Source organism: Erinaceus europaeus, chromosome 19 (assembly GCF_950295315.1).
Source record: "Erinaceus europaeus chromosome 19, mEriEur2.1, whole genome shotgun sequence".
Classification (NCBI taxonomy): Eukaryota; Metazoa; Chordata; class Mammalia; order Eulipotyphla; family Erinaceidae; genus Erinaceus; species Erinaceus europaeus.
The window spans coordinates 46,834,649-46,857,219 of NC_080180.1; the positions used below are offsets into that span (position 1 = coordinate 46,834,649).

The following is a 22,571-nucleotide window of genomic DNA, read 5'->3' on the forward strand; positions in this document are numbered from 1 at the left end:
ATTAGACATTTATCTCTCTGCACATTTACATGCTTAGAATGGTAAGCAAGTATGTGAGTGCCAATGGAAATGCTGTTATATATTCTTTCAGAGAAACAAAGCTGTTTTTCTCATTCCTACTGTGAACTGCTTTGAACATCATTTCCAATAAATGTGCCAATTTGGTAAATGGTGAGAGCCAAGACTTGCTGATTTCAAAGGCAGCTTGCATCACTGAATATTTCATTTCTGTTTTATGTATGCAGGATTAAAATGATGAAAGTCAACTTGTTCTGCTATGATCTAGAAAAGACATAGTTTTGGATAAAGAATCACCGACAACTTTACCTAGTGTTTTCTTTAATGCTATGATCTCACTCTCTCACGCATCTTGAATTCATTATTATGAATCATTGCATGCACCTAGTTAAATTCAGCAGGAGACCTCAGAAACCAGAAGCTAAAACCAGGGCACTGCCCAAGGACAGATTTGGGGTTATAGTTCAGGACATACCTTCAAAGAGGACATGACACACTAGAAAACCTACGTAAAAAAGCACCAGGTGCAAAAGCCTAGCAACTATTTTTTTTAACTGGGAGGAGGGTAGTTACTGGTTCTTAGTAAGTACAGTTGTTGACATGTGGGTAAAATTTCTCATCTCACCATGGTGTCTGCCGAACACTCTCACCCCCAGTCTAGTTCTCCCTCTACCATGGTGCACCAAGACCTGAAAGCTCCCCCTCCTCCCCAGAGTCCTTTTCTTTGGTGCAATACACCAAACTCAGTCTAAGTTCTACTTTATGTTTCCACTTTCTGTTTTTATTTCTCAACTTCGGTTCATTAGTGAGACCATCCGCATTCTTCCTTCTTCTTTCTGGCTTATCTCATGTTATATGATTCCTTTAAGTTTCATCCAGGATAAGGAGAGCAGTCTGACAAACTCTCAGAAGGCTACAAGTGAACATAGCTTATGATCTCACAATTTCTCTCCTGGGGATATATCTTAAGGAATGAAATCCATCCATTCAAATAGATCTATGTATACCAATGTTCATAGCAGCAGGATTTGTAGCATCCTAAATTTGGAATCAAATCTGAGTGTCCAACAATAAATGAGTAGCTAAGAAAGTTGTGATAAATATATACATGCTATTCAGCTATCAAGAATGATGAAGTCACCTTCTAGTAACTATGAAAGGCAAAGATATTTAAGAAAATGTAGAATTCAGGTAGATGAACAAAATAGATCTTAGACCAGCTGAAATTCATATGCAGATGGAGACTAAATCTACTAATTCAGTGCTGAGCACTAGACAAACCAAATGGCAATCTTGAACTTGACCCACTTTGGCCCAGCTGTGAGTCTTCATGGAAGGCGAGGGGACGCTGAGTTAAATAGAGTTTCTAAAAAATAATTTCTAAAAATTAAATTTGAATGTTAAATTTATAGATCCTTTTACTAAAAGAAACCCAAGTGATATATGATCTTTTTAAAAAATATTTTTTATTTATTACTTAGTCCCTTTTGTTGCCCTTGTTGCTTTATTGTTGTAGTTATGATTGATGTCGTTGTTGGTGGATAGGACAGAGAGAAATTGAGAGAGGAGGGGAAGACAGAGGGGGAGAGAAAGATAGACACCTGCAGACCTGCTTCACCGCTTGTGAAGCAACTCCCCTGCAGGTGGGGAGCCAGGGCTCGAACCGGGATCCTTATGCCGGTCCTTGCGCTTTGTGCCACCTGCGCTTAACCTGCTGCGCTACAGCCTGACTCCCGATATATGATCTTTAAAAAAAAAAAAAAAATTATTTATTTATTTTCTTTTGTTGCCCTTATTGTTTTATTGTTCTAGGATAGGACAGAGAGAAATGGAGAGAGGAGGGGAAGAGAGAGAGAAAGATGGACACCTGCAGACCTGCTTCACTGCTGGTAGAGCGCGCCCCTGCAGGTGGGAAGCCAGGGGCTCGAACCTGGATTGTTATACTGGTCCTTGTGCTTCTCACCATGTGTGCTTAACCCACTGTGCTACTGCCCTACTCCCTGTGATATATGATTTTAAACCACAGACCAAACCACAGACCAGGAATCGGGTGGTAACTCAGCGGGTTGAGCACACATGGTGCAAAGCTCAAGGACCGGCATAAGAATCCTGGTTCAATCCCCGGCTCCCCACCTGTAGGGATGTCCCTTTATAGGTGGTGAAGCAAGTCTGCAGGTGTCCTTCTCTCTTCCTCTCTGTCTTCCCCTCCTCTCTCCATTTCTCTCTGTCCTATCTAACAACGACGACAACAATAATAACTACAATAATAAAACAACAAGGGCAACAAAAAGGAAAAACAAACAAACGAAAAAACCACCACAGACCATTGTGGCATTAGAAATGCAACTACCACACACTGAAGATGAAGTGTTTAAAGCCTTTAAGTCACATTCTCTTCTCTCTAAAAAATATACTCACTTGACTTGACTTAATACCAATGAACATACCTTTTAATTTACATTGCTTGATGGTCAGGAATTTTTAATATTGACATACATACAGTGCTGAGCAACCTCCCAGACTGATTTTTTTTTCATTCTTTATTTTAGGAATGGGGAGAGAGGAGAGGAAAAACAAAATAGAGAAACACCACAGAACTATTCCAATAACCATGGAGCTCCCATATAGTACAGGAATTGGTAAATCATCACGTAGGCTATCTCCTGGCTATCTCAATGTTGAAACATTTAAAAGGTTATTGTTCTTTGTATTAACATGAGAGAGAGAAGGGGAGAGAGAAAGCATCAGAGTACCACTCTGGTACATATCCTCTTTGCTTTTTCTTGCAATGCCTTCTCTGAAGAAATTCAAAAAATGCTGTTCTTTCCTATTAGGCAAATGAAGCCTCAAAATCCCAATCTCTCTCTTATTGGATAGAGACAGAGAGAATTTGAGAGAGGAGGGGGAGATGTAGAGGGACAGAGACAGAAAGACACCTGCAGTCCTGCTTCACCACTCATGAAACTTTACCCCTGCAGGTGGGGAAAGGATGGGGGGAGGGTGGGCTTGAACCTGGGTCCTTGTGCATCATAATGTGAGTGCTTAACCAGGTGTGCCACTGCCTGCCCCTACCCCAAACCTATCTCTTAAGTTCCAGTATTTGTATAACCAGTGTCTATCATTTCCCACCAAAAATTCCCAAAGATAGTTTATGGCTACTCAGTACCTGACAATTTGTTATGTAAGAATCCTCAAATATTAGTACTTTTTTACAATTAATTAATTTTTTGGACTTTTTAATAATTTTTTATATTTATTTTCCCTTTTGTTGCCCTTGTTGTTTTTCATTGTTATTGTAGTTATTATTGTTGTTGTTGTTGTTATTGATGTCATCGTTGTTAGATAGGACAGAGAGAAATGGAGAGAGGAGGGGAAGAAAGAGAGGAGGAGAGAAAGATGGACACCCCTGTCTGTGGTGAAGTGACTCCCCTGCAGGTGGGGAGCCAGGACTCCAACCATCATCCCTACGCAAGTCCTTGCTCTTTGTGCCATGTGAGCTTAACCCGCTGTGCTACTGCCTGACTCCCAATTACTTGATTTTTTATGGCAGTGTCTTCCTATAAAAATGTATTTTTTTCTTGCTCTCCAAAACAAGATAATACTAAGTTGAGCAGGTTATCAAATGTACAGTTTAAATTCAACTGTCTCTATTATGACTGAATTTTTAATATTTTAATTCTAGTTATTTAACATAGTGTATAAATTTTTGACAGTGTGTAAATAAAGGAAATATGAATGAAGGATATTGATGAAGGAAAGTAGACAGATGGAAAGACAGAAGAAAGGAAGTTAGGTATTGCCTAAACATTTCATCCTATCCATCCACTTCAAGTTGGTTGGAAGTAGGAAAGATAATAGCAGTAGAAACATCAACTTAAATCCAAAGTAAAAAAAGGGGGGGGGGGCTAGGTGGTAATGCACCTGACTGAGCACACATGTTATAAACTGCAAGAACTCAGGTTGGAGCCCAGCTGCCACCTGCTGGGAGGAAGCTTTGTGAGTGGTGGAGCAGGGCTGTAAGTTTCTCTTTGTCTCTCTCCCTATCAATCCCTTCCCTCTTGATTTCTGGCTGTCTCTATCCAATAAGTAAATAAAGATAATACAAAATTTTTTTTTTTACTTAAAGAAATATATTCTTATTTCTATTATTCCTTTGAGTTCTTAGAATAAAAAAATAGAAACATTTATATTTATAGATATTTTCAACATATTTATAGATATATGGACTGGTTTCTATTTCTTCAAACATGAATTATTCCTATCTCAGGGTTTCTTAACTTGACCTTATTTATATTTGTCATAAATAATTTCTGTGCATTGTGGGATATAAGATACACACATCCTTGGTTTCTGAACAGTAGTTACTAACACCTCTCCCCCAAACCAGGAATATACATATTTTATTTTAGGGGCACATTTGTCTCCAGTTGAAGTCAAGAATGCAGTCAGATGCTAAAGGTGACTATTGTATGCTTTACATTGGGTTGTTCTAGCTCTCCACCTGCCAAGAAAATTGGATCAGCTGGAGCCTCCAAATTTTAACAACAAATGGCGCCCAACGTGGGGCACGAACCCACGACCCTGAGATTAAGAGTCTCATGCTCTACCGACTGAGCTAGCCGGGCTAGCTTCACGGGTGGGTAACAGAGACGACCAGAGACATACGGCTGGGCAGGAAAGCTGTATTTCTTTATTCAGGAACAACGATTCATAAACTAAACCAAACTAATCACCAAACAGAACTCTGCTGCCTCTTTCCCCTGTGGCGGCCCCGAGCACTCTCGAACTCTGGAACTCTGGAACCCTCTCGGGGTTCCTTGGGGCGGGGCCAAGCGGGCCCGTGAAACTAGCAGGACTGATCCAATTTTCTTGGCAGGCGGAGAGCTAGAACAACCCAATGTAAAGCATACAACAGGTGACTGAGAGTTCAAGCAATTACTAGTAACCATCATTTTTGCATTTCAATTGTGTCAATTGTTAGACTCAGGAAGGAGACTTACTTGTATCTAGGTGTTGAGAATTACATTTACATGAAAAGAGGTATGCAGATTGACTTTACCTTAAGCTGGAGGCAATGAAAGACCACTCCCCCACCCAGCTTCACTAGAACCAGGCAAGCCTTTTATGAAGTGAGATCCAGAAGTGAATGCAATTTGACAAATTTCAAATAAATAGATGCTGGACTAGGATGAAAGAAGATCATAACATCCAAAGGTGCTTCACTTCCAGCCCCTTACACTGTTTCTCAAAAGCACTTCCCAGTCATGCAGGGGTGTATTATTTCCAAAACAAACTTAATCCTTAAGTTGTTTTATATAAATAAATACATTTATATTATGCACACAGTCTTTTCCCCTCCCTTCCTTCCTTCTTTCCTTCCTTCCTTCCTTCTTTCCTTCCTCTCTCTCTCTCTCTCTCTCTCTCTCTCTCTTTCCTCCTTTCAGAGAGGCAGAGAGAAAGAATGAAAGACTACAACATCTAAGTATCCTTCTATGTGGTGGGGAGGGGTTCAGGAGTAACCTGGATCACCATGCAGATAGCAAAAAGAAGGAGAGCAAAAGACACCTACAGACCTGCTTCACCGCTTATGAAGTAATGCCCCTGTGGGTGGGGGAGCCAAGGACTCAAGCCAGGATGCTTGTGCAGGGTCCTTGCACTTTGTACTATGCACTTAACCTGATGAGCCACCACTTGGCCCCCATAACTGGGTTGTTTCTCCAGCCTCAAATACATTTTCTTAACACGTAATGGTTCCTATATTCATTAATCGTTCTCACATTTAATTAATTCCTTCCTAAACAAATAAAAATATGAGGGACTCAGAGCAGATCATGGATAACTCAGTAGCATGATGGTACTCAGATATATCACTAGGGGTGTTGATAATAGTGTTTCATGTTGCAGTAGGCATTTGATGTTTTAAAATTCTCCATGAGTTTAACTTGTACCAGCATTGAAAATCTTTACTTGGAGTTTTGTTAGCTCCAACCTGAGACCTCAGGTTGATGAAGGGGATGATGCATTTCTCTGCTCTAAAATCATTGAACTTTGGTGCATTATATGCAGAGCACATGTTTCATTATCATGGATTTATGCCTTGGAGATCTTATGTCAGCACAAACTAAATTGCTGAAATCTATAAAACACCTAAAGTATCAGACACTTAGTTTATTTTGCTTAGAAGGATCTACCAAGTTACATTGACTTTTGTGTTAAGTAAAATTATCTACCTTGGACCAAATGGCTTTCCATTTTATTTTTATGCAGGACTCATTGAGCATTAGTGCTAGACAGGAAGCTAACTACTTAAAACATGCTGAAAGACGTTGCTAGGTAGATGAACGACATCTTCAAATATAGCAAAACTGCCAATTTATTTTAAAATGTATTTCAATCTCCTCTAAGACAAAATAGCAACTGTATTTACTTGGCAGATATTAAAACCACTGTTTAAAGAGATATAAACACAATCGTCAAAGTCTAATAACATCTCGTCATTTAAGATTAATAATTTGAGGGGGCCAAGTGGTAGTGCAGCAGGTTAAGCGCACATGGTGAGAAGCACAAGGACCAGCATAAGGATCCTGGTTCAAGCCCCTGGCTCCCCACCTGTGGGGTTGGGGGGGGGAGTCCGATTCACAGCTGGTGAAGCAGGTCTGCAGGTTTGCCTTTCTCTCCCCCTCTGTCTCCCCCTCCTCTCTTGATTTCTCTCTGTCCTATCCAACAATGATGATGGCAATAACAGTAATAATAACAACAACAAAGATAGCAAGGGCAACAAAAGAGGAAAAAATCACCTCCAGGAGCAGTAGATTCATAGTGCAGGCACTGAGACCCACTAATAATCCTGGAGGGGAAAAAAAGAAGAAGAATTAGAAATAAATTTGGTCTGGAAATGCAGTCTATTTATGGAAGGCATCTCTCCATCTCACAGCATAAGAGTTCATCCTCTTCCTTTTCTGAATTACCCACAAACCCTGAACTTTGCCACCAATGTGTTATTAACTTGTTACTTTGTTTTTCTGAAGCTCAAGAGTTATTTATTAATTTAAATGAATGAGCTCTGCTCAACTCAGGTTGATGGTAATGCTGGGGAATTGGACCTTGGACCTCGGAGCCTCAGGCATGAGAGTCTTTTTCAATAACCATCAAGCTATCACCTTCATCAGTCATTTTGTTTTTCTAACAAATTTTCAGCTTCTGCTCCAAGTTTGCCTTGGAGTTGTATAGTTTCCACTGCTTTTTCTTTGTATTATAAACCCCAAATTGACAAATGCCTTAAATATGTAAAATACTGGGACTATCAATAATAAAGAGAAAATTTCAAAAATGTGACAGTAGATATTGTTTCAACATTCTGGGAAGTTATTTAATGACAATTTTTATACTCTGCATTTTTATTGATGTTACATCACATTTTAATATATATTTCAGGTTTGCATCATTGAAAATCAATATGTATGTATGCTATTTACATTTATCTAGAATCAATAGTTATTAATAGTGATTCATATGTAGCCTCTAGACCTTTCATATGCATGAATCATGAATTTGTGGTTCAAAACATTTTTCAACCTGAAACCTGAAAGTTTATCATAACACTTGTTGGTAAGAAGGTTGGACTCTCCCAAGATGGAGAGCAAGGTAAAAAAAAAAACAACAAAAACTTACCTTTTGCCATTCCCTTGCAACATTGTACAAGGAATACTAGGTGATGCACAAAAGAATAAGAAGGTAAAAAATAATTATATATATATTAGGAGAGGAGAAATGAGTTTTTAACCTTTTGCTTATTTATTTACTCATTATTCTTGTAAATGTGACTTCCACATCATGGTTGATTATGTCTTCTTGAGTTTCAGACATCATGTCTACATTCCAACCATAGGAAGTAGGGAATGGCAAAAGATGGTACACTGCTGATTTTAAGAGCATGCTGGTCTTTCTCCACCACTGGATCCCCAATTCAACCCCCCTCCCTGTTTCTCTCACCAGTTCTTGACTTTGCTGCAACAAGCCATGCCCAGTCTATGTGGTACTTCTTGTTTATAAAGGTCCATCCTTGTAACTTCTGGCTGATCTTACTTAGCATGATCCCTTAGCGTTCCATCTGAGATGTGGTACAGGAAAGGGTTTCATCATTTCTTGCAGCTGAGCTTTATTATTTTCCTAATTTACAACAGGGAGGGGAAAAAAGAACGTGCTAGAAGTCAAATATTTCAATTCTTTTTTTGTCTCGAGATCTAAAAGGAAATTGAAATATCTACTCTTTATTCTGGAAAGAGATATTTACAGTTATACCAGTCTGACATGCAGTCTAAATTGCCCCAAACTCACAAATAGAATGTGTAGTAACTTCTTCACTCATGAGCCAAATTTCTGTCATCCATCTTCACTATGATTTATATTATAACAAATACTTTTTCTTCTGTATTGGAAGACTTAAATATATGTATACTTAAGCAAATTTTTTAGCTTCTTTTTTTTAAGTTCTTTATTGAGGAATTAATGTTTTATATTTGACAGTAAATGCAATAGTTTCTACATGCATAGCATTTGCCAGTTTTCCATATAACAACACAACCCCCACTAGGTCCTCTATCATCCTTTTTGGACCTGTATTCTCCCCACCCCCCACAAACCCCAGAGTCTTTTATTTTGCTGCAATACACCAATTCCAGTTCAGGTTCTGCTTGTGTTTTCTCTTCTGATCTTGTTTGTCAACTATGGCCTGCCTGGGAGTGAGATCATCCCATATTCATCCTTCTGTTTCTGACTTATTTCACTTCACATGAATTTTTCAAGGTCCATCCAAGATCAGCTAAAAATGGTGACGTCACCATTTTTTATAGCTGAGAGTGAGTAGTATTCCATTGTGTATACATACCACAACTTGCTCAGTCACTCATCTGTTGTTGGACACCTGGGTTGCTGCCAGGTTTTGCCTATTACAAATTGTGCTGCTAAGAACATACATGTACACAGATCTTTTTGGATGGGTGTGTTGGGTTCGTTAGGATATATCCCCAGGAGAGGAATTGCAGGATCATAGGGTAGGTCCATTTCTAGCCTTCCAAGGATTCTCCAGACTGTTCTCCACAGAGGTTGGGCCAATTTACATTCCCACCAGCAGTGTAGGAGGGTTCCTTTGACCCCACAACCTCTCCAGCATTTGCTGCTGTTACCTTTTCTGATGTATGACATTCTCACAGGACTTATGTGTTGTTGTCTTGATTTGCATTTCTCTGACAATCAAAGACTTGGAGCATTTTTTCATGTGTTTCTCAGCCTTTTGGATCTCTTCTGTGGTGAATATTCTGCCCATGTCCTCTCCCCATTTTTGGATGGGGTTATTTGTTTTCTTGTTGTTAAGTTTGGCAAGCTCTTTACTTATTCTGGTTATTAGCCTCTTGTCAGATATATGACATGTAAAGATCTTTTCCCTTTCTGTGAAGGGTCTCTTTGTTTGGGTAGTGGTTTCTTTTGCTGTGAAGAAGCTTTTTAATTTGATGTAGTCCCATAGGTTTATACTTGCCTTAGTCTTCTTTGTAACTGGATTCGTTTCATTGAAGATGTCTGTAAAATGTATGTGAAAAAGAGTTCTGCCAATATTTTCCTCTAAGTATCTGATTGTTTCTGGTCTAACATCCAAGTCCTTGATCCACTTAGAATTTATTAAGCAAACTTTTTATGCATCAAAAACCACATACTCTAGAATTATTACTATTATTATTAGTAGTAGTATTTATCATCACCAGAGTTGCTGACTTTTTCATACAGGAAAAGAGAGACAGAGACAGAGGGTTTGGGGTGGAAGACACCATAACACTGAAGTTTCCTTCAGTGAGGGAGAGGAAGAATTTAAACCTGTCATACCCATGTTAAAGCAGATGCACTATACAATGAGCTGTTTTGTCAGTCCTAAACTCTAGAATTTTTAGGTAAGCACTGTGTTTTGGATATTTCATTTATAGAATGATCTCAAAGCTAGTACACAAAATTCCTATATACCAATAGGTGTTTCCTTCTTATACTGCCAAAACGCAGTAGCCACCGTTAAAGCTATACTCATTCATTATTAACTAATAACATGTTCTATTGGACTTTTACTATGATTCCTACAAATACCTTCTACTATATTCAAGTATCTAGTCTGCGATATTACACTGTATTGTGTCACATATCCTTAATTTCTAAGGTCTTTGACATTTCCTGGACTGTCCTTGCTTTTAATAATTTGAGAAGTACTAATTAGTATTTTTTAGAATGCCCCTCAATTGGGGTTCACTAGAAAATTAGAATGGGTTATGTGTTCGGGGGAAGAATACCAGGGTGATGAATTGAAGTTACACATCATGTTAAAGAATACAAGCCCTGAAATGTTTAGAAAATGTTTAGATATTTAAAGTGAAAATAAAATAACCTCAGTGAAAATATTTCCAGTCTTGTCTAATAACTTATCTGTATACGATAACCACAGTCTTGTAATGCATACTACAGAAATGCTCACTTTTAATACCAAAGTGGTTTCATAGCTCCTCGTGACAGTGCACTTATATATTATATTACATATAAAGTACACTCATCTAGTTTACCCTGAGCATTCATAATACAGCATACGCCCTTTCTTAGGTTGACTGTAAGTTTATGTTACTGTAGGAACATGATGATATACCCCTTCCTCCACAAATGGTAGAATTCTGTAGAGTTGCCAGGTCAGGTGAGGATGACAATGGGATGGTTGCCTGAGACTCTCTCCGTTTAGTTTCTTATCCTTCAGTGTCTAACTTGTTGGCTTCCCACAGTAGGATTTGAGGTGTGGCATGCAAGCACTTTGAAGCCCATCTGTACTTGGATAAAGAAAGTTAACAGGAATAAGTCCAGATCAAAGGTGTAAAAGTAAACTACATTTTTTTGATGAGAGAATAGTCGGTGTTTAGTGAAACCTATAAAACAGGTCTGGACTAATTGGTCAGGTAGAATCCACCAAATATCCCAGTAGCTTTTGATCTATTTTGTCATTTCAATGTTTCTTACTATGAGATTTGACCAAACCTTTACAGCAAACTTTTATTTCAGCTAGGCTCTGAGTCCGATGTTAAGATGTGTTTGGGATGATTTCTGAGACTCAGCTCCTTGAGACTATTGCACATGTATGCTGGAGATTGTGCTAGTAATATTTGGGTTCTCGATTTAAATATGTAAATAGTTACCAGTGAGCTGTTTTTCTTCTTACACACAGCATAGAAATCTTGCATGGTTTATTCCACTGAGATCTAAGTTCTCATCTCATTCACTTTTTTTTTTTTTAAGGTCAGAGACTTATTTTGCATCTTAAGCTTTGATAAAGAGAAGAATCTTGCTAAGCACAACTAGACTAAAATATCCCACCCATATTTTCCAAAATTAGACGGATTTCAGAGTTTCCATAACTGTAGATGCCAAAGGCTAACCAGCAGAACCACAGGAATTTTAGCAGTAATGACAACAGGCTTTATTCAGAGTTTCATATTTAGTAGCTCAAATTATCATTTTGCAAGATGCCTTGGAAACACATTTTTCCATAGGAAGCAAAGGTCAAATAGAGCTACCTTCTAAACAAATCTATGATCCTCCCACACAATTATCTTATAACTAAGACACTTTCAGAAATAATGGGCTATTTTCTTTTAGTTCTTATAAAAATGCATTATGCCAAACTTAGGTATCAAGAGGATGAGTCAACATGTTTAAAGTGGCATAAAGTATTTTAGGCAACATAACACATATGTGTGGTGGTATCCATATTGAAGTTCCTGTGCATTGCTTCAGCTCCTCAAATACAGTCCTAAAATGGGCTGTGGAAAGGACAAAGGGAAAGGATAAATTAAACCATCCACCAAAAGAGAGTCCCTGGTAACCTCCATCTCTTTTCTTCAAGTCTCTAGGAGTTCAGAGGCATACTTATTCAATGGGAAGGTAAATATGTATGTCTCATGCAGCCATAGTACTTTGTGCAACTGAGTTAACTGTTAGAATTTCTTTCCCCTGGAAGCAACCAAGCCAACTTGCTACCCCAAACTGATCAGAGTTAATATTAAAGGTACATGGCATAGAAATCTGAGTACTGTGGTCCAGCAGGTGGTGCAGTGAGTAAAGCACTGGATTCTCCACCATTAGGTCCCAAGTTCAATCCCTGGAAGCACATGTACCAGAGTAATATCTGGTTCTTTCTCTCTCTTTCTCTCCTCTATCTTTCTCGTGAATAAATAAATTCTTTAAAAAAAAAAAAAAAGAAAGAAAGAAATCTGAGTGCTGCCTACCTAAGTGGAAGGGCTGGGACATAATTTAGCAATATCTGGGGCTTGGAAATCAGTTAATTTAATTGGGCCACTTGTCATCTGAAGGAAAAAAAATTCATCACTCTCTTAACATTTCATTAATTTCTTGATTAACTTATTACTCATCACAAAGAATAATAATCAGTGAATCTCTTTCTTTACCCTGTGTAATATTTTAGAGGTTTAAATAAAAAAATATTTCTATGTGTTACATCTGTAATTTGTAGAGGGTCAAAAGATAAGGAAGAAGACTGGTAATCCAGACTTTTGAGCTGAACTCAGCATGACAGTCAAAAATCTTATCTAGTGGGTGGAGAGATAGATAACTCATTGGGTGGGGCAGGTACCTTGCCAGCATTGTATGGTAGTAAGGTACTGGAGAAAACTCTGATGCTACAGTGTCTCTCTTTCTCTGAGTCTAAGTGCATGAAAAAAAACACCTGTTGTTTTGGCTGGGCTAGCTTCGCAGGCGGGAGACAGAGACGATCAGGGACTCATGGCTGAGTAGTATTTCTTTATTGACAAGTGGGGATGCTGTACACCAAACTAATCTCTTCTTATTACAACACAATTTTCTCCTGCATCTCTCCTCTGGTGGAAGAGTCAGCAACCAAGGAAGTACACGTACCTTAGGGGGAGGGGAGAAAGAAGAAGCAGGAACCAGCGAGGACTAAACCAAAATCTCCCAGAGGCAGGGGGAGGGAGACTAAACCAATGTAACAGAACAACCATGTAAATAGACCACAACATCAAGCAATGTAACAGAAGGGATCCCAGAAGCAGAACTAGAAGCATACCAACAAACACCTACACAGTAAAATTATACACGCAGGAGACAAAGGCTCTACTAACAATTATTGGTATGCTTTTGATATATCAACAACAAAAAACTTAATTATGTAAATTTTATCCTTCCATGTAAAAACCTGTGCTTTTTAAATGGTTATTATCAACATAATACTTTTATCACACTCATACAGAAGAAGGTCTCTATTAAGGAATTTTCTTTTTAATTTTTCTTTTTGCATTATCTTTACTTATTTATTGGATAGAGACAGCCAGAAATTGAGAGGGAAGGGGGTGATAGAGAGGGAGAGAGACAGACTCCTGCAGCCCTCTTTCACCATTTGTGAAGCTTTCCCCCACTGCAGGTGGGGACTGGGGACTCAAACCTGGTTCCTTGAGCACTGTAACATATGTGCTCAACCAGGTACACCACCACCCAGCCCTGAAGGAATTTTCATATGGTCTCCAATGCTCTACTCACAAAGACTCAATGTTGAATTCAAATATTAGTTGGATTGTTATACCTACTATACTAGCAGAACTGAGAATAAGAGAGAGCAAGGTATAGTTATGGAAGGAGTTGTTAGATTAGAAAGACGAGTTAGGTTAGGTTAGAGAAGAAGCTGAAGATGGAGACCAATGACAAGGACAATAGAGATGGAGTAGATTGATATAGGCATAGTATAGATATGACACATAAGCACAAAGCATATGTTGTGGTGTATGATTAGTAACCTGTGTACCTGAAGAGCTCAGCATTTTCTTTCTTTCTTCTTTCTTTCTTTCTTTTCTTTCTTTTTTTTTTTTTTTTTTTTTTACCTCCAGGGTTATCACTGGGGCTCAGTGCCTGTGCTGTGAATCCACTGCTCTTGTGACCATTTTTTTCAATTTTTTTGTAATGGAAAAGAGAGAAATTGACAGGGGGAGGGGAAGATAGAGAATGAGAGAGGGAGAGATAGACACCTGCAGACCTGCTTAACTTGTGAAATGACCCTCCCCCCACCCCCAAAGATGGGGATTCAGGGGCTTGAACCAGGATCTTTGTGCAGGTCCTTGCACTTCATACTATGTGCACTTAACCCAGTGCATCACTGATCCACTCCCAGAACTCACCATTCTCTATTGCAATTCTCACAGCATTTCATTTCCCTTCATATCCTCTCCCCCTCTCCTTGTTGGACCCCAATTGCCAACCATTGATTACTAAAAGAACAGTAAGAGAAACCAGGCAGTGGTGCAGCCCGTTGAGCATACATTGTATAAGGACCTGGGTTCAATCCCCCAGTCCTCATCTGCAGGAGAAAAGCTTTGGAAACAGGCAAACAATACTTTGTCTCTCTGTCTCTCACTCTCTATCTCCTTCTCTCTCTGTTTTTCTCTATCTCTAGCCAATAAAAAAAAATCTAAAAAAAAATATTTAAACACACACAACAATAATAATAATAATAGAATAAAATAGCTTTAAGAGCATTCTAAGAAACCAGCACTAAGAAAATATTACCAAAGTCACAGCATTTCTGCTAACTTCTTTTGATAATAATCTAACCCCATCTAACCCCAACTCATTTTTAGAGTTCTCATTCTGAAAGCTTCTAAATTAAGGATTATGTTTAACTGCCATCTGGTTGGTTTTCCGCTACCGTATCTTGGCAGATATTTAGACTTAAACTGTATATGTGCATTCATTACTATGTATTTATATTAATAATATTTCATATCAGTATGAGACACACATTTTCAGCTTTTGTTCCAATCATGGATTTTTTAATCCTTATATGTATTTTTTCAGGTGACTCATATTTGCTGCCATCATCATTTCTTTTTACCATATGATTTTCATCGAACTTCTCATTGTAAATCATTCCATGATAAACAACCCACTGTATCAGTGTAAATATATATTCTTGGTTGAAGCATAAAAAGTCCCAGGAAACATTTTTAGGCTGGATGAGTGATTTACTTCATTGCAATACAAGTGCATAAGCTGTTTCAATTCCAAAAGCTGTGTAATACAGGCGATTTCATTATGTTGAAATCAGGAAATACATGTCTGTTCCGACAGAACACTTGTCATTGCCTCTAGTTTCTGCTACATGAGAACACATCAGCTGTCCTGAATCTAACATGAAGAAATGACTTCTGGGATAATTAGGGTGTCAAGGAGCTGGCACTACAGAAGAAAACCTCACTTAATGATGTAGCCCTTCTTTGCACTATCAAACATCTTTGGCAGAGGCCATCGCTTGGTTGTTGCTATCTAATATTTTCATGCTCTCTTACAAGTAGGCTATATATCTTTTCATTGAAATAAAGAAGATTCTCATCTAGCACGTATTCATTCACTTTTTTTTCTCTCTTGAAGGTATGTACTTAGAAGATGTTGTGAATCCTTAACAACCCAAAGCCTATTCAAAGAACAGGTGACAACAAAGAGCAGGCACTGGCTGCCCTGTTCATACTTTCTTATCTGTAATATCTCCTTACTTGCCCCAAATAAAAGAATGCAGATAAACACATGTTCTCGTTGTACAAAAATATTAAGTCATTTAAAATTTAATAGGGACCTGTTAGATAGTTCAGTGATAGAGCACAGTTGAGGTACTGGATTTAATTCCTAGCACCATTTATGCTAAAGTTGAGAGAAAGAGAAGTAGAGAAAACAAAAAAGAGACAAATAGGAGAGACATCGGCAGCACTGTTCTACCATTCCTGTAGCTTCCCCTATAGGTGCTTGAATCCAGGTCTCTGTGTATTGTAAGGTATGTGTTTTTTTTTTTTAAATTTTTATTTATTTATTTATTCCCTTTTGTTGCCCTTGTTGTTTTATTGTTGTAGTTATTATTGATGTCGTTGTTGTTGGATGAGAGAAATGGAGAGAGAGGAAGGGAAGACAGAGGGGGAGAGAAAAATAGACACTTGCAGACCTGCTTCACCACTTGTGAAGTGACTCCCCTGCAGGTGGGGAGCTGAGGCCTAGAACCAGGATCCTTAAGCAGGTCCTTGCTTTGCGCCACCTGAGCTTAACCTGCTGTGCTACCACCCAACTCCCAAGGTATGTGTTCTATTGGGTGAGCCACCACCGGCCGGGCTCCCTCATGTTAATTTTTTTTTTTTTCACTTAGATGCTATGCTTTGAGACTAGGGGATGGCTCATCTTGTGCAGTGTACAATTTACCATGCAAAGGGGTTCAAGCCACAGGGCACTATACGGGAATACCATCGCATAGGAGAAGTTCTGTGGAAGGTGAAATGGTATGTCTCTTACTTTCTTTCTGTCTTTCTGGCTCCCACAGTTTTTTTTTAAAACTTTTTATTTATAAAAAGGAAACATTAACTAAACCATAGGGTAAGAGGGTACAACTCCACACAATTCCCACCACCAGATCTCCATATCCCATCCCCTCCCCTGATAGCTTTCCTATTCTTTATCCATCTGGGAGTATGGACCCAAGGTCATTGTGGGATGCAGAAAGTGGAAGGTCTGCCTTCGTTAATTGCTTCCCCACTGAACCTGGGCGTTGACAGGTTGATCCATACTCCCAGCCTGTCTCTCTCTTTCCCTAGTGGGGAAGGAAGGGCTCTGGGGAAACAGAGCTTCAGGACACATTGGTGGGGTTGTCTGTCCAGGGAAGTCTGGTTGGCATCATGCTAGCATCTGGAACCTAGTGGTTGAAAAGAGAGTTTACATACAAAGTCAAACAAATTCGTTTCCCTAGGGACATTGCTCAAACTTGGCTTAAAGTTGTCTTGGGGACTTAATCTGAGACTTTGGAACCTCAGGCATGAAAAATAAAAGTCTTTGCATAACCATTATGCTTTCTTCCTATCCAAGTTTTGCTTACTTAATTTTTTTTATTTAAAAAATGGGAATATTGACAGGACCATAGGATAAGAGGGGTAAAATTCCACACAATTCCCACCACTGGAACTCTGTATCCTATCCCCTCCCTTGATATCTTTCTTATTCTTTTTTCCTCTGGGAGCATGGACCCAGGATCATTATGGGGTGCAGAAAGTGGAAAGTCTGGCTTCTGTTATTGCTTTCCCGCTGAACATAAGTAGTGGCAGGTCGATCCATACTCCCAGCCTGTCTCTCTCTTTCCCTAGTGGGACAGGGGTCTAGGGAGGTGGGGCTCCAGGACATATTGGTGGGGTCCTCTGCCCAGGGAAGTCAGGCTGGCATCATGCTGGCATCTGGAACCTGGTGGGTGAAAAAGAGTTAAGATTTAAAGCAGAAGAAATTGTTGATTAATCATGAACTTAAAGGCAAGAATATTACAGATGAAGATTTGGGGTCTCTGTTTTGGAAAAAAGTTAATAGACCTATTTTAGGCAAGTTTTGCTTACTCTTATCTTAAAAAAAAAATCAGAACCACACTGTTTAAGAAGAAACAGACATCCCTCCACAATAAATTAGGGGTAGAATTGAAGCAAGTGGTAATAATGGAAACTTAGGTGTGTGACCCATAAAAAAGGCATGGTGAGTGAGATAAAACCAAAAGGAGAAGCACAAATGCCTGAAGATCCCGCTTAACTTTTCACTTGAAAAGAAGTAAGGACAGTGGGGAGGGAAACACAAAGTCAAACTTTGACTGGGTGGAGTGCACTGCAAAGGAGTCTCAGGAAAGAGGGGGTGGGATTGGAATGGAAAGACTCTGGGGTCCTGGTGTCTGACAGTAGAAAAGAACCTAGGATGGGAGAGAAAGGGTCATACACACACCTATCTTAGTGAAACGAGAATTTGTTGTGTCAACCGCTGTATTTTAAACCACCTGTGTGGGAGGGAAGAGAGAGTGTGACAAATTTTAGATGTTAAGTTGTTCAAACAGATAGCTCATAGCTCAGATTTCTATTTATTTTCAAATGTATTCAGTTCAATTCATCTCAGGCTCCTCAACAGTACCTGCTAAAAGGACACTAAAAGGCAATTCTTTCTGGAACTAACCTTAGGCCTTGGCTACATTCTGAATTGGAAATGTTTTCTCTAACATATCACGGCATCAGTTTCATGAAAACAGTTTTGCTTCAATCCTCTTTTGGCTTTTCAGTTTCACCATAGATTTTTTTTTATTATGTAGAAACAAAATTTCTGAATTGCAGAGAGAGACAATGTGCAGCTATTTCAGATATGGTTATGGATTTTCCATAGATAATATGTATTTGAGTCTGTGTGCAGAAGTAGAGGAAGAGATCAGAACACCATTTATGAGTTCTGTTTGTTTTTGTTTTTCTTGTTTTTATGCAGTCCTAGAGCCTCACCCAAACAAGGTCTATAGTCTACAACTGAACATTCCCTGACCCAGAGGACATTTTTCTTTCCTTTCCTTTCCTTTCCTTTCCTTTCCTTTCCTTTCCTTTCCTTTCCTTTCCTTTCCTTTCCTTTCCTTTCCTTTCCTTTCCTTTTCTATTCTTTTCTTTTTTCTTTTCTTTTCTTCTTCTTTCCTTCCCCTTCCTTTTCTGTTTTGTTTTTTCTTTTTTGTACTAGAGAGAGAGAGAGAGAGAATTAGGAGACCACAGCAATGAAATTCCCTTGCATGTGGGAGCCAGACTCAAACCTAGGTTGCACATACAGAGAAGCAGCATATAATTAAATGAACTATTTCACTAGTCCTGAAAGACTTACTTTATTTTTAAAATTTTACTAATGACTTATTAGAGACTTACATAACTTTAAGATAATATCAGTATCATTCCACACTATACACACCACCAAAGTTCTGTAACTCCACATTCCTCTCCCACAAAAAATAGCCATATAAGTCTCTTGAAGTCTTTGAGACAGGTTGATTGCATTTTTTTTCTTTGCAAATTCATGTGTTTCAATTCCCTAAATTCCACAATTGAGCAAAACCATCCAGTAGTTGTCTTTCACATCCTTGTTGATTTCACTAATTACCTCCAGTAATATCCATGTTGTCTCAAAGGATACAGACATTTCTGTTTTCTTAAATTTAGAGATGGTATCAAATATAAACAGGATGAGGCTCAGAAGAAAAAAGTTTATGGTAAGTCAAGTCAAGAAAATTCCAAATACCAGTCTGAATGAAATTACATTCATGCAAACACTTTAGAAAATGTTGGAATGAAATGATCATATTTCTTTAGGAAAAAATGAATCAGCACTTGGCTGTTTTGGATAACAAAAGCATAAAGATTTGGTGACATATTTGTGGTGAAATGTTGATGTACTTCCCTGTTTATATTAACTAATTCCTCGTGGGAAATAATCAAATCAAGTTTTATAAAATAATACTTTTATTGTCAGTAATTTTTTACTGCCAGTGACAAGTTTTATGTTTCAATTTTGTTTTCTAAGATGTCCTTAGCTTTAACAATGTGTCTAAACATAATAAATATAAAATTATATGGGTGAAAATTATATTAAATCACCTCAAGTCTTCAATATAAAATGATTGCTTTACTGTCTTATACCATAATAGAAAACAAAGGAATAATCACTAAGGAAAAAACTCCATTCGAAATAAAAAATAGAGTAAATCGGGCAAAAATTGTTACTTCTTTCAAGGCAACATATCATCATTCTATGTTAAAACATAATTCTGATATGAATAAGGGAAAATATGATTTTGCCTCTAGAATAATAAGAACACACTATCAATAAATGAAAAATGTAGAACTTATGCAATTTATATTTTATCACTATAGATATATAAGTGTAAACTAAGAAAAAGTGAGAAAGAGGAGAAAATGCTAATTGTATTTAAATAAAAAAAAACAGAACATTTTAGGGTCAATAATTTATTGCTTTAAAACCTTGATTAATTATGTTGCTCAGGAACTCATTCTTTTTTTAAGGTTTTAAAAATTAATTAATTAATTGGTAGAGACAGAAAGAAATTGAGAGAGAGAGAGAAAGAGACACATGCAGCACTGCTTTATCACTTATGTAGCTTTCCTTTTGCAGGCGAGGGAACAGTGACTTGTCCTTGGATCCTTGAGCATTGTAGCATGTGCGCTCAACCAGGTGTGCCACTCCTTCTCTTCCTCCTACTACCTTTCCTGGATCAACTTTTTCATTCTTTTAAAATTTCAGAGGGGGAGTCCTGTGGTATCACAGCAGCTTAAGCACACGTGGTGCAAAGCACAAGGACTGGCTAAAGGATTCCTGTTGGAGCCCCTGGCTCCCCACCTGCAGGGGAGCCAGTTCACAAGCATGAAGTAGGTCTGCAGGTGTCTATCTTTCTCTCCTCCTCTCTGTCTTCCCCTCCTCTCTCCATTTCTCTCTGTCCTATCCAACAATGACGACAATAATAATTACAACAATAAAGCAACAAGAGCAACAAAAAAAGGGGGGAAGAAATAAATAAATTTTTTTTTAATTTCAGAGAGAGAAATATCTTTCTATTTCTTCAAATCTGATTTATATTTTATTTATTTACTTATTGGGGGATTAATGTTTTACAGTAGACAGTAAATTAATGTTTTACAGTAGACAGTAAATACAGTAATTTGTACATGCATAACATTTCTCAGTTTTCCACACAACAATACAACCACCACTAGGTCCTCTGCCATCCTGTTCCAGGACCTGAACTCCCTCTCCCCACCCCCACTTACCCACCTCATAGTCTTTTATTTTGGTGCAATACACCAACTCCAGTCCAAGTTCTGCTTAGTGTTTTCCTTCTCTGATCCTGTTTTTTAACTTCTGCCTGTGAGTGAGATCATCCCATATTCATCCTTCTGTTTCTGACTTATTTCACTTGAACATGATTTCTTCAAGCTCCATGGGCTGAAAATGGTGTAATCACCATTTTTACTCTGAAAATGTCCAATAGTTCTAGTTTATCTATCTCTTCTTTTAGCTCCTTCATTTCTTTATTATTTTATTCCTTCATTTCTTTATTTACTGCCTGGGTGATCTGTCAAGTTGAGAGAGCGGGGTGTTGAAGTCCCCTTCTTCTTCTAGTGTTTGCCCTTCTTCCGTAGGGTTGCTGTTAATATATTGCTGTAGTTCTTTCAGTAGATGTTTGATGTATTTAGATGGCCTCTTCTTGGGTGCATAGATGTTGATAATCATTACTGACTTATCTTTTGAAAGTCTTCTGATAGTTGACTATTTATAGTAAATATTCATAGTAATTTCATCTAGTTTCTAGTCACCATTTTGCTCTAGTCTCTTACTTTATTCAAACTGATTTATATCAGCCACCAATGATAGTTTTCCTACAAAATAATTTTATTGGGGAGATGTTGGTTTGAAATACACAACATTTGATTAATGCTTTACAAAGTATTTTCCATTAATTTGTTCCTTAAATTCTATTTGTGAGTGGAATCATCCCATTGAATACCAGACACCAGCAATAGAGATTGAATGACCTGCTTTGTTTTTATGTACCAGTTATCTTGTAGGGCCATTTAACATTGTTCAAATTGTGACTCAGTCTATCAACTCAGACATATTATGCACATAAAAGCACTAGATTTCCTCATAATATCCTTATAATATTTTTCCTCACATATTTTCCAAACAATATAGCTATGTCACTTCTGCAATTAACCAGCATTATTGAGAAAAATCTCCTGGATGTTATTCCTGTTTTATTTCAACTTCTCCTAGAATTCACTCACTCTCTTTCTTTCTTTCTTTCTTTCTTTCTTCCTTCCTTCCTTCCTTTCTTTCTTTCTTTCTTTCTTCCTTTCTTTCCTTCTTTCTTTCTTTCTTTCTTTAGTGATTTAATAATGATCAATAAGATTGTGGGATAAAAGGGGTATAATTCCATACAACTCCCATCACCAGAGTTCCATATCCCTTCCCCTCCATCTGAAGGTTCCCTATTCTTTATCCCTCTGGGAGTATGGACCAAAAATTTTATGGGGTGCAGAATATGGGAGGTCTGGCTTCTGTAATTGCTTCTCTGCTGGACATAGGCATTGGCAGGTCAATCCATACCTCCAGCCTGTTCTATTTTTCCCTAGTGGGATAGGAGTCTGAGGAGGTGGGGCCCCAGGACACATTGGTGAAGTGAAATAGCTCAATTGGACAGTGTGCCTACTTTGTTCTATATTGGACCAGGTTAGAACCTGTCCCCCACCATACTGGAGAAAACTTGAGTGCTGTTAAATGCCACCCCCTCCAGAAAGCAAACAAACAAACACAAACAAAATACTTAGAGCTCTTAGTACTGAAATCCTGGTCACAACAAAAATATGCTGTTGTTGAGATACGATGCATGTTTTTATATAAAGTTTCTTTTCCATGATTAGAATTTCAGTTACTTAAATTCATTCAATATATTCTTCAAGAAAATAAGTAGCTAATCCATATTAATACAAATCAAATTGCAAGTATTTTATAGAGACATAAAGATATCTAAAATTCATCCTTCCCCTGTAAAGTGTAATGGTTTGCAGTACAGTTGTTGACACATGGGTATAATTTCTCATCTCCCCAGGATAGGTGTCTGCAAAACACTTTAAAGT

General features: G+C 38.1%; 1 non-coding gene across 1 annotated transcript; it reads right to left on the reverse strand.

Annotated features, from left to right (window-relative positions):
* Positions 1-4,570: 4,570 nt before the first annotated feature.
* Positions 4,571-4,643, reverse strand: TRNAK-CUU (transfer RNA lysine (anticodon CUU)). Its single transcript has one exon. It is a non-coding gene; the product is annotated as a tRNA-Lys (tRNA).
* Positions 4,644-22,571: the final 17,928 nt, after the last annotated feature.